The sequence below is a fragment of the Pieris napi genome, chromosome 17 (genome assembly GCF_905475465.1).
Source record: "Pieris napi chromosome 17, ilPieNapi1.2, whole genome shotgun sequence".
In the NCBI taxonomy this organism is placed as follows: domain Eukaryota; kingdom Metazoa; phylum Arthropoda; class Insecta; order Lepidoptera; family Pieridae; genus Pieris; species Pieris napi.
In genome coordinates this window covers 8,191,051-8,204,451 of record NC_062250.1, presented here as the reverse complement: position 1 = coordinate 8,204,451, position 13,401 = coordinate 8,191,051, and the positions used below count along the sequence as shown (strand labels likewise).

General features: G+C 32.9%; 1 non-coding gene across 1 annotated transcript; it reads left to right on the top strand.

Annotated features, from left to right (window-relative positions):
- Window positions 1-11,857: 11,857 nt before the first annotated feature.
- Trnat-agu lies at window positions 11,858-11,931 on the top strand. Its single transcript has one exon. It is a non-coding gene; the product is annotated as a tRNA-Thr (tRNA).
- Window positions 11,932-13,401: the final 1,470 nt, after the last annotated feature.

Below are 13,401 nucleotides of genomic sequence, written 5' to 3'. Positions count from 1 at the left end.
CCTCAAGCAAACATCCCTAAAAACACAATTTGAATACAACTGAACTATAAAGGCGGTCTCGAGTTAACATAATTAATATTTAAGAGGCAAGCTTCGTACAAATACAAAGACTTGTCAAACTGTTCCACAGAAGCTGTTCCGAAGTTCACGTTCGAAAGTCCGTAGGGAGTGAAGTTTTGTTATAAATAAGGAAAACTGAACCGACGAGCTTAACTCAAACATTGATTGATATTTGTTCTCTTTTATTAATATCAGAGGTCATGGTTTACTGTAGAAAATAAAAGCATTATACTATCTATCATTATAGAAAAAATCTGTCGATATGGTAGGTTAGAATATAAACAAAAGACGGTGTGTTTCGTTGATTGGTCAAACGAACCAATGCATCGTGTCGGGTGATTCGAGATGTTGTTGACTAATAACAATCAAACGAAACACGTCATCGTGTTCTTCATCGTTTTCACGTCTTGAATCTACGAATTCGCGTAGTTGAAGTATAAAACTACAGTATCATATAGTATGTGCGCTGTAGCATGGTGCATGGTGACAGTTGCTTAATTTTTCTTTCAATTTGATATTATTTGTAGACTAGAACATTCGGGCTGGGTTAAATTTAAGTTACTACAGTTATTAATGATTTTAATATACATATTACGAATGTGTTACAGCTGAAATAGTAAGTCATAATTTGTAAATCGCGGCAGCTTTCAAGAGTGAAACGAAAAATATTATACTTTAAACATTTAAATTATACATACGGTCACTATGATAACAATATAATTCGTACAGTTTATTTCTCGAGTATACCCACATTACCAGTTATTAGCAACAGGGTGGCATGTCCGCCCGTTATATGTATAGCTCTAATTTTTCGTGTTTTTTTTCATAATGACTTTGACTTAAAATACAATATAATGATGAATAAAAAGGCCTGATTTTGAGGTTGCCTACGCTGTCGCGAACAAGCGAACTCTTTTAGCGAATTCTAAAATACATAATTTTAATTATTAGACATTTTAAAATTTGGCAAATTATCTTGTTTTGTTTCACTCGCGCAGTGATTTAATTTATCTATTTACACAAAATCCTTAATTGCAATATCGTAATTGAATTAATTAAATAGAACTTTACTCTTAATAGCATCTTATACTCTTTAATATTAATACTTGAAATAACTACACTTTTCTCTATCACTTGTATAAATTCCCTCAACATGTCAACCATATTTCAAAATGTTGCTAAATAAGTCATCCAGTAAAGTTAAACCAATCTACGGCTGAAGGTCGGAAAAGATGGAGAAACGCAATCAGCCGGGAAATATCTCGCAGTTCATAGATCTCATTACGCACAGGGCAAATCGAGCCTCTTGGAAAAATTGGATGGCTTATAAAGTTTTACTTTAACAAGCTTATTTTGTTCTTTTCTTGTTTGTTGTTAAAACTTTAAGGTTATTGTTTTCTTGATAGAAAAAGCTACCAAAACATTTCAGAGATTTAGTCTATGTAACATAATATACAAATTGATATTTTAAATCTATAAGGCTTAAAAAACTCAAATGAAACATTCATAATTTAAATATCCCACCAAAACGCTTTTCTAGGCAAGATGGCGTCGCACTGTGACGCACCATGCGTGTAAACAAACGTCAAGTTTTAATGTTTTAATTATCATTCTTAAATTACACATATATTATATTTCGATCGAAAATAGTCTTCGACGAAATTAAACTCTAAGACAGTATTAGAAACAGACATATTATACATGTTAAAAGCATGGTTGATTCCACTTATCTGTTACCGTTTTGAGTTACGTCATGTATAAAAACAAATATTTTTTAATCATAAAAAATAATTATTTACAAGTTTACTCCAGTACGCTTTTGAAGCCATGGTTTAAGATTAACTCCAACACTTTATTTTTCATACTGACAAAATAGGCTATTTAAATTATTTTCAGAGTCTAAGTAGGTGAATAGAAAAGTTATTAACTTTGTTAAATGGTATGATGTATTGTGCCGCTTAGTTCTATAGAGAGTGCTAGGTAAGAGAAACGTGGTTCACGTTTCTCTCTGGAAGTTGAGACTAGAATTATCATTATACCTAAATTGATCCTTATAGTTTAAGCATTCTTAAATCTAAACAAAATGATTTCAGATGTCGGTGGTGGCACGTGTATTAGCTTAGGCGGTCCGAGTTGTATTAAGGCGGAAACACATTATTAAAACGCCACTCGACCCGATGAAACGCGACGCGACCCGATGAAACGCGACGCGTGTTGAGTCGAATCAAATTGTACGACCCCATGCGCGCACACGTCCGATCATGACATTCCAGATCGATGTGTTGTCAATGGTGGCCACCCGACGCGACGCTTCGTGCGCAGTGTGCTTCTTGACAACACCAGACGCCACACGTCAGTCGTTCGAGTTTTTTACAAGACTGCCACATACACACACATTATGACCGAAAGAGAAAATACAAAAGTAGAAGTAGAAGCTGAACAGTCGCAGGAAGAAAAGAACAGTTTGAAAACATTTTATGACAATTTTGGTCATATATAGTATCAGATATGTACCCAAAATATGCATCTGACTCGCTATTTATTAAATACATAGCACAATTAGCACGCGACTAAACACCTTCACTATTGTCAACTAAATGAATCCTGAATTTGCATTTTGCAAGGGTGTCATGATATCGCGTGTTGGTAATGTGCACGATGCACATCGGGTGTCGACTGTCGACACGTTGCGTTGCGTGGCGTTTTAATAATGTGTTTCCGCCTTTAGTATGTCATTTATTAGTAACATTATGTAAAAAAACAAGTTGCCGTACATTATTCTCTGATCTTACAGCAGTAAGAACTTGGTAAATTCTGAAATTTCGATAAATATTTAATTACACAAATATTAACTATAATATTTGGACGGCATAATTATAAAACATTATTGTCCGTGTTAAATAATATTTTGAACATGTTGCCGTACATTTTACAATGACCTTAGGGTATATGGGTGTAGGGGTAGGGTTCCGACCCTTGGCTTTCGACCGCTCCGCTGGGAATATGTACGGCGTTTACGAGTAAAGTATCTGTATATGTGTCCAAAAGGAATCACAATAATGTGTTTCCTATTTCCTATATTGCTTCTGCAACTGTCGTCGAATTAAAAATTTGTACCGACTTCCGGCACCATCACTTTTGTACGGCACTAGGTTTTTCGACATTTATTTTTAATCATCTATACACTTATAACAAAGCCGTACATTAATAATTAGTCGAAATTCCCCCATTGTACCTGAGAAAGTCCATTCACTCACGTACTCACATGTACCGCTCAGAAATGACGGCATAGTGCTCAGAGCTATTTTCAGATATAGTAACAGCCTTCTAAGCGTAATTCAGGTTGGGTCATTTCACAGGTATTTTTTGTTCATGGGCTTGTGGTCTAATTGTCAGCGAAACAATTTAGATTTAACGTTACCATGTTTAAGCATAACTAATTTAAGTAAACACAATGAACCGCAGGCCACGTAATTTTCTACATCTTTGGGCTAAGGTTATGCGAAGGAAAATTTACTTTTCGTAGTCTATTATAAATACAGAAGCATTATTATTAAATGATATTTACATACCCTTTACTATTGGATCTTTTCAATTTCCCCTTTACCTTGTGCCCTAATCGATCCCTTCTAAGAAAAGGTAGACCCGTCAGGGGTCAACGGAGCTTTTGTGTAAGGGACATCTTGGGGTGTCATTGTGTAGTTATGTCGAATATTTTGTAAAGAATTTGTACATATGAGTTATGTATTGTATCCGAATATTGTAGAAAAAAATAAATCTTTCACATTTTAATATAGTGACAAGTATATTTAAAGAGCTATCGTTAATAATGTGAAGAAGTCTAGTTCTAAAGCAATGTTAAAGTCGATCTCAGTGTAAACGTTAATATTAATATGATCCGGTAAATAGGTCCGGGGTTATTTTAATAAACTGAAAAAACTGAAAAACCCGGAGTGTTGTCAAACATTGTTGACAACACTCCGGGTTGTCAACAATGATGGGGTGAAACTAAGGGTAAAAACTTCAGCGTATCTACGGAATCTGGTTGTGTAGCTCCATGCAGCATTCTCCGTAGAGCAATCTGGACATGCTAGGTTTTATTTGTGTTAAATTGAACTAGGTTCGCATCGTCCCAATCCAAAATCTCCTTTTTGGTCCAATTTAGACGTTCTGCTTTAATATTTATTACCTTATTTAATTTTTTTTTTGCTTCATTTTTTTTTAAGTTTAACAAATCGTCTAAATGTCGAATACCGCCTAGTCAAACACAATTTGAATACAACTGAACTATAAAGGCGGTCTCGAGTTAACATAATTAATATTTAAGAGGCAAGCTTCGTACAAATACAAAGACTTGTCAAACTGTTCTACAGAAGCTGTTCCGAAGCTCACGTTCGTAGTTCGTTCGAAGTCCGTAGGGAGTGAAGTTTTGTTATAAATAAGGAAAACTGAACCGACGAGCTTAACTCAAACATTGATTGATATTTGTTCTCTTTTATTAATATCAGAGGTCATGGTTTACTGTAGAAAATAAAAGCATTATACTATCTATCATTATAGAAAAAATCTGTCGATATGGTAGGTTAGAATATAAACAAAAGACGGTGTGTTTCGTTGATTGGTCAAACGAACCAATGCATCGTGTCGGGTGATTCGAGATGTTGTTGACTAATAACAATCAAACGAAACACGTCATCGTGTCCTTCAAGGTTTTCACGTCTTAAATCTACGCATTATGCGTAGTTGAAGTATAAAACTACAGTATCATATAGTATGTGCGCTGTAGCATGGTGCGGGTGAAAGTTGCTTAATTTTTCTTTCAATTTGATCTTATTTGTAGACTAGAACATTCGGGCTGGGTTAAATTTAAGTTACTACAGTTATTAATGATTTTAATATACATATTACGAATGTGTTACAGCTGAAATAGTATGTAATAATTTGTAAATCGCGGCAGCTTTCAAGAGTGAAACGAAAAATATTATACTTTAAACATTTAAATTATACACTACGGTCACTATGATAACAATATAATTCGTACAGTTTATATCTCGAGTATACCCACATTACCAGTTATTAGCAACAGGGTGGCATGTCCGCCCGTTATATAGCTCTAATTTTTCGTGTTTTTTTTTCATAATGACTTTGACTTAAAATACAATATAATGATGAATAAAAAGGCCTGATTTTGCGGTTGCCTACGCTGTCGCGAACAAGCGAACTCTTTTAGCGAATTCTAATAAATTATAAAATACATAATTTTAATTATTAGACATTTTAAAATTTGGCAAATTATCTTGTTTTGTTTCACTGGCGCAGTGATTTAATATAGATATATTAAATCGAATAAATAGATATTTACACAAAATCCTTAATTGCAATATCGTAATTGAATTAATTAAATAGAACTTTACTCTTAATAGCATCTTATACTCTTTAATATTAATACTTGGAATAACTACACTTTTCTCTATCACTTGTATAAATTCCCTCAACATGTCAACCATATTTCAAAATGTTGCTAAATAAGTCATCCAGTAAAGTTAAACCAATCTACGGCTGAAGGTCGGAAAAGATGGAGAAACGCAATCAGCCGGGAAATATCTCGCAGTTCATAGATCTCATTACGCACAGGGCAAATCGAGCCTCTTGGAAAAATTGGATGGCTTATAAAGTTTTACTTTAACAAGCTTATTTTGTTCTTTTCTTGTTTGTTGTTAAAACTTTAAGGTTATTGTTTTCTTGATAGAAAAAGCTACCAAAACATTTCAGAGATTTAGTCTATGTAACATAATATACAAATTGATATTTTAAATCTATAAGGCTTAAAAAACTCAAATGAAGCATTCATAATTTAAATATCCCACCAAAACGCTTTTCTAGGCAAGATGGCGTCGCACTGTGACGCACCATGCGTGTAAACTAACGTCAAGTTTTAATGTTTTAATTATCATTCTTAAATTACACACATATATTATATTTCGATCGAAAATAGTCTTCGACGAAATTAAAATCTAAGACAGTATTAGAAACAGACATATTATACATGTTAATTAAAAGCATGGTACGAGAGTACGTCATCGTTGATTCCACTTATCTGTGACCGTTTTGAGTTACGTCATGTATAAAAATAAATATTTTTAATCATAAAAAAATAATTATTTACAAGTTTACTCCAGTACGCTTTTGAAGCCATGCTATAAGATTAACTCCAACACTTTATTTTTCATACTGACAAAATAGGCTATTTAAATTATTTTCAGAGTCTAAGTAGGTGAATAGAAAAGTTATTAACTTTGTTAAATGGTATGATGTATTGTGTCGCTTAGTTCTATAGAGAGTGCTAGGTAAGAGAAACGTGGTTCACGTTTCTCTCTGGAAGTTGAGACTAGAAGTATCATTATACTAAAATTGATCCTTATAGTTTAAGCATTCTTAAATCTAAACAAAATGATTTCAGATGTCCGTGGTGGCACGTGTATTAGCTTGGGCGGTCCGAGTTGTATTAAGGCGGAAACACATTATTAAAACGCCACGCGACCCGATGAAACGCGACGCGTGTTGAGTCGAATCAAATTGTGCACACGCCCGAGCATGACATTCCAGATCGATGTGTTGTCAATGGTGGCCACCCGACGCGACGCATTGTGCGCAGTGTGCTTCTTGACAACACCAGACGCCACGCGTCAGTCGTTCGAGTTTTTTACAAGACTGTCACATACACACACATTATGACAGAAAGAGAAAATACAAAAGTAGAAGTAGAAGCTGAACAGTCGCAGGAAGAAAAGAACAGTTTGAAAACATTTTATGACAATTTTGGTCATATATAGTATCAGATATGTACCCAAAATATGCATCAAATCTTCATCTGACGCGCTATTTATTAAATACATAGCACAATTAGCACGCGACTTAACACCTTAACTATTGTCAACTAAATGAATCCTGAATTTGCATTTTGCAAGCGTGTCATGATGTCGCGTGTTGGTAATGTGCACGATGCACATCGGGTGTCGACTGTCGACACGTTGCGTTGCGTGGCGTTTTAATAATGTGTTTCCGCCTTTAGTATGTCATTTATTAGTAACATTATGTAAAAAAACAAGTTGCCGTACATTATTCTCTGATCTTACAGCAGTAAGAACTTGGTAAATCCTGAAATTTCGATAAATATTTAATTACACAAATATTAACTATAATATTTGGACGGCATAATTATAAAACATTATTGTCCGTGTTAAATAATATTTTGAACATGTTGCCGTACATTTTACAATGACCTTAGGGTATATGGGTGTAGGGGTAGGGTTCCGACCCTTGGCTTTCGACCGCTCCGCTGGGAATATGTACGGCGTTTACGAGTAAAGTATCTGTATATGTGTCCAAAAGGAATCACACAAATGCCGTACAGTAATAAATGACCTATATTGCTTCTGCAACTGTCGTCGAATTAAAAATTTGTACCGACTTCCAGCACCATCACTTATGTACGGCACTAGGTTTTTCGACATTTATTTTTAATCATCTATACACTTATAACAAAGCCGTACATTAATAATTAGTCGAAATTCCCCCATTGTACCTGAGAAAGTCCATTCACTCACGTACTCACATGTACCGCTCAGAAATGACGGCATAGTGCTCAGAGCTATTTTCAGATATAGTAACAGCCTTCTAAGCGTAATTCAGGTTGGGTCATTTCACAGGTATTTTTTGTTCATGGGCTTGTGGTCTAATTGTCAGCGAAACAATTTAGATTTAACGTTACCATGTTTAAGCATAACCAATTTAAGTAAACACAATGAACCGCAGGCCACGTAATTTTCTACATCTTTGGGCTAAGGTTATGCGAAGGAAAATTTACTTTTCGTAGTCTATTAGAAATACAGAAGCATTATTATTAAATGATATTTACATACCCTTTACTATTGGATCTTTTCAATTTCCCCTTTACCTTGTGCCCTAATCGATCCCTTCTAAGAAGGTAGACCCGTCAGGGGTCAACGAAGCTTTTGTGTAAGGGACATCTTGGGGTGTCATTGTGTAGTTATGTCGAATATTTTGTAAAGAATTTGTACATATGAGTTATGTATTGTATCCGAATATTGTATAAAATAAATCTTTCACATTTTAATATAGTGACAAGTATATTTAAAGAGCTATCGTTAATAATGTGAAGAAGTCTAGTTCTAAAGCAATTTTAAAGTCGATCTCAGTGTAAACGTTAATATTAATACGATCCGGTTAATAGGTCCGGGGTTATTTTAATAAACTGAAATAAGTACTACGCCAGTAGCACCATGAAGCTTTTGAGATGTGGTGTTGGATCCAAAGAGCGACGAATGAAAGAGTCCTACAACGAATCGGAACGACACGAACTTTTATGCAGACTGCAGAGATGCTCTTATATCTCAGACAGTTCTGCGTCATCTTCGATACGTCTTGTTGTAGCTCATGAAGCTGCTCAAGGAGGAAGAAGTTGTGGCTGCGGAACGTACGGGAGTGGACCGGCATCACATTAGAAACTGTTTGGACTTGCGCAAGATACTCGACAATTATTCAAGTTGTTAACATCCAACCTTTAGCAATAAAGTAGCACCTGAAGAAGATAATGATAATAGAATACTTATCACGGACACAGCATAATCCTTTGTAAAATTAAATGTGATTGTTACCGTAAGAAAAAACTAATGCCTGAAAAAAAATCTCAAAATATACAAAGTAAGATAAATAAATAATATTATATTGCCACAAATACTCATAAAATCCACCCACATCACTAATATTGAGAAACAAAAGGCAACTCAGTTTGTTCAACTGTGCGCTGTCAACAAACTACAAGCTCCCACCTTATCAGAATGCCAAATCATAAAATGACTGCTTCACGACTGATTTGAGAGAGACCACCGATGCGAAAGCCGCTGTGTGAGTTCGAAAAGTGAGTTACAGAATCGCAGGGCTGATCCCCGTTACCAAAGACGTTGCGCCTACTGAATACTGTCTCCGACACTATCGACATCTTTATAACTTCGCAGAGTGTGTTTACACTAGCGATATTGTGTATTTTAGCGATATTATCTATGTATTTTATTATATTTTAATTTTTTACGACATTATCGTATTGACTTACGTAAGGATAGTGTATGTATTATTTGTGAATAAATATGTAAATAAAATAATCAAGAGCCGTATTTCCCTATTAAGAAACATTATTAATACAGCACAGGCAGACATTACGTATTAATAGTCGCACAATGGGACACTCAACACCGCTATTTAACAATAATTCTAATTGTATTCGTTTATATTAATCATGTATGCCATGTATACAACGTATTGAATGTCAACTATAATAATTATTTCCATCGAAGCTTTTTCGTTTATTATTCAAATTTTTTTTGTATATATTTAAGTGAATTAAAAAATCGTTAAACCCAAATTCCTAGTCGGCAGTTAATTTGAAAGCATATTCTTTCATGTTGGTAATCAATTTGCCCTTTTTCGAGTCACGTGTATGATATGACATGTAATTTATCACCTGCGTACTAACACCGTTCATGATGCGGTAAAATCAAATATACGATGTGTGTAGCTTGTTTAAATGCGTTAGTAAGTAGCAATAATAATACATAGCTTCCGTTCGCAGCTTAAGTTGCATTCATTGTATTTTAGCAAGATTTTTTGGTCAAGAAAGGCGGTAAATAATTATTGTAGCGTAATAATCTGTGTAAACTAATTTAATTATTGTCTGTATACTCTACAGAGACCATAGTGCAAAACAATTTTAGTGCCACGTTTCTCATTTAAAAATAATTTCAAACTAGCAGGCTGGATTGGCACGGCTCCAACAATTCATATGTGGATCAGGTCTGTGGAGCCAAAATTTTGCGATATTCATACTTTTCAAATCATTAACATGGAAATAGTTCACGGTTTAACTTTATTATCCACTCTGTGTATTTCTAAAATATAGTCTGTAGTCACGGGCACGTTATTATTAGTTTAATTTTGTCTATGGCCATTAGACTCTCATTCCGTGCCGGCCTAACCCTATAGGTGTATTAATTTATAGCTTTAATAATATGTTCTGACTAAAAGTGTAACTTATAGTGTCAAAGAACGTACGTTCAATAAAAAATAAATAGTGGCGCTACAACCTTTTAGGTCTGGGCTTCATGTATCTGTTTCGTGATCATTTGTTTTGACACACGCCGTCGACTTTTCTGGTCTAAGCCATGCCGGTTTCCTCATTTGTTTTTATTCACCGTACGAGCGAGTGCTTAATGCGCACATAAGGACCATTAGCCAACACCGCTTAATCATGTAGCAACGAGAATCTTTGTTAAGTTTTTTGTATTTTTGTACTTCAATTGTCGGAGGAAAATAAAAAGTCTTACATTTTATTTTATTTATTTTCGCGCAGTAATTATTTACGAAGTTTTGAGAGCGACACTCAAAACGTGAAGTTATGTAAATAGTGTAATAAAATCGCTTTTATATTTATAATTTTATTAAAATTGGACCATGTAATACCGTACAATTTTATTAGCGAAAGTTCTGTATAGAATAAATTTATCAGCTTGAAATTGCCTCCTAAACAATGCTAATTAATTAGTTATCCGGGCGTCGGGACACCGTGGGAAACAACACTAGATAAAGTTAGGGTCTAATGGATTCACTACAAACTTTCAATAGGATTTCGATTTGTGTAGTTTAGTCACTAATTTATTACCTCTATTAATAAATATTATTTATTGTCACTGATTTTTTATAAGGTCTGGCGAAATGAATTAATATATAATACCTGCGGCTAGAGGACGCTGTGGCGGTTCAGAAAAAATATGTTATAAAATATGTCTACGGTGTTCGAGATATTCTTTTCGAAAATTCTTTATGTGCCAAGACAATTGAAGAAATTTTTCAGTCTGGTTTTTGAATAATATTATTCTTATAAATGTATCTTAACAAACAAATAAAAAGAAAACATAAGATATTAATTAGGAAAAAAAGCTAAAGATTTATGAAAAAATTAAATAATTACTATAGGCACTAACAAATAGTAGAACTTTTGTCAGTTTACTCAAAAGACAATAAAAAAGGTGCATTAATCTATGTATTCGTAATTGTAATTCAAATGTAATGCAGCGAATCATATTATGTGCCCATTTAAGGTTAGTCCTGTTCCTGGATAGATCCGCTATGAAATGTATACTATGATTTTAGAGGCGCAGTTTATATTTTAAACAAATCTAACTCAAATTTCATGTTTTGCTTATTTTTTCCTAAGATATAAAAAAAACCATCTTCACTTTTTAGTGGCAAATTGATACATTATAATATTTCTACATTTGTAATCTTATTACAGTTATTAAACATGTAGTCGCATTTATTGTCGAACTAAAATACGTTTTTTATTGTAATAACGTTTTACTGTCTGTTGAAGAGTACGATAAAGATTAAAGTTTTATGAATTTATCTAAATAATAAACTGTTAGAGATAATACTTATTAACCAATAGCAAATATTGGCAATAAATGATAAGTAGTAGATACATTGATTATAAAATACAAAATTATATTTTTTTAAATTTAAGTTGAAAGCTCCTTCGATTAGGCAGTGTAGAAAATACTTGGTAAACACGTTTTATTTAAATTAATACAAATATATTTTTAACCTTATAATATAGAAGAAATAAGATTTGTGGATATAATTATGTTAATATAATATGTTCTACGAAATCTTTCAATGAGCTACAAGTCAGAGTCTGTACTTAAATTTCAAGTCACTGATCATCGGCGCCATGGCTTAGTTGGTTAAAGCGCCTGTCTAGTAAACAGGAGATCCCGAGTTCGAATCTCGGTGGTGCCTAGTTTTTGTTCATTTTTTTTTACTTTTTCCTCATTTGATAATGCTGGTTAATCATTTCCAACTTTTATAATATAAGTTTTGATTTATTTTTATGAGTTTTAATATTGTAACTGACATATGTGTATGTGTTTGTAACTTAAAAATAGAGTTTAATTTTATGTGATGTGGCTGAATAAATGTTTTTCATTCTTTCTATCTCATTGTAATAAAAATAAAAATAATCATTAAAAAACTGAAATAAATGATTAGGTATAAACTTAATAATAATAGATTAATGTGATCACAATTTTTATTTTATTTTATACGACTTATTCTTCACAGTTTTTTCAATTTTTATCAAGTCACGCTTATTACAGAGCTTTATTCAATTTTATTTTGTTTGTTTATAATTCATTTTCTACTTTCCCTACAACGAAAAACTCTGAGCTATATAATTCAGGGTCAGTTATTTTTAAAATGTTATCTTTATTAATATTATATTTATTTTAATGTTACGGAGCTTATTTTTTATTAGTTAAATCATAATTCTATGTCACAAGGTGAAGTGGTTACAAGCATTCTTTAATACTTAAACTTGGCAATTAAGGTAGTGGCGAAGCTTCTTGCCAGTTCTTTTAGTCCGTTCTACAACCTTGATTTCAAAACTGGCAGTAAATGAAATTTAAGAAACATTTTTACTGACGTTAATTTTTATACAAAACTTACAGGAATAAATATTATGATTTTTAAGCGTTAAAGAAAACCTTTAGTCGTTTGAAAGTATTAGAAAAATCTCGTTAAAATAAAATGAACTTTTTCTATCATAATTTACGTTGCATGTTGTTACTGCAATTTAAAACGAACCGTGAACTAAATACGACTTTCGCATGTTATTCCTATTTCCGTTAAAATATTTTTTTAGTTCTCTTCAACACTTTGTGAGAAATCGTTTACATTTAGTAAATGTCTCATTAAACTAGTAAAACTGTAAGGAATAGGTAACAGCGAGTTCTATTACTCTGATTAACTCAAAGTTGTGTCGCGCTTAGCGGTAACTGGAATTTTTGGCAGATGACACATGACACTTGAAATTGTTTAGATGTTTACAATAATAAGTTTCAGGTTTTTGATTGTCTGTAGAGTCTAGATAATGTAAGAAGATAACGAAAAAGCGCGGCAAATTCAAAAAAAATTAGTATGGTATCCCTAAATGTTTGATATATATTTTGTGAATTAAACTTACTTGATACCTGATTTTATTTTATTATTTTATACATTGATAGTAACTGTATTTCTATGAAATTAAATACTAGACTAGTGCCTAGTAATACATTGCATGGAAAACTAAAACTATTATAAAACAAAGTTTAGTTTATGATACCTGTTAACTATTGGAATAAAAATATATAAGTAATAAAAATTAGTAATTGCATGAAGTATCAAGACAATAAATCCTACAAACCTAAGAAATTCAATGACATTCTGTGTTGC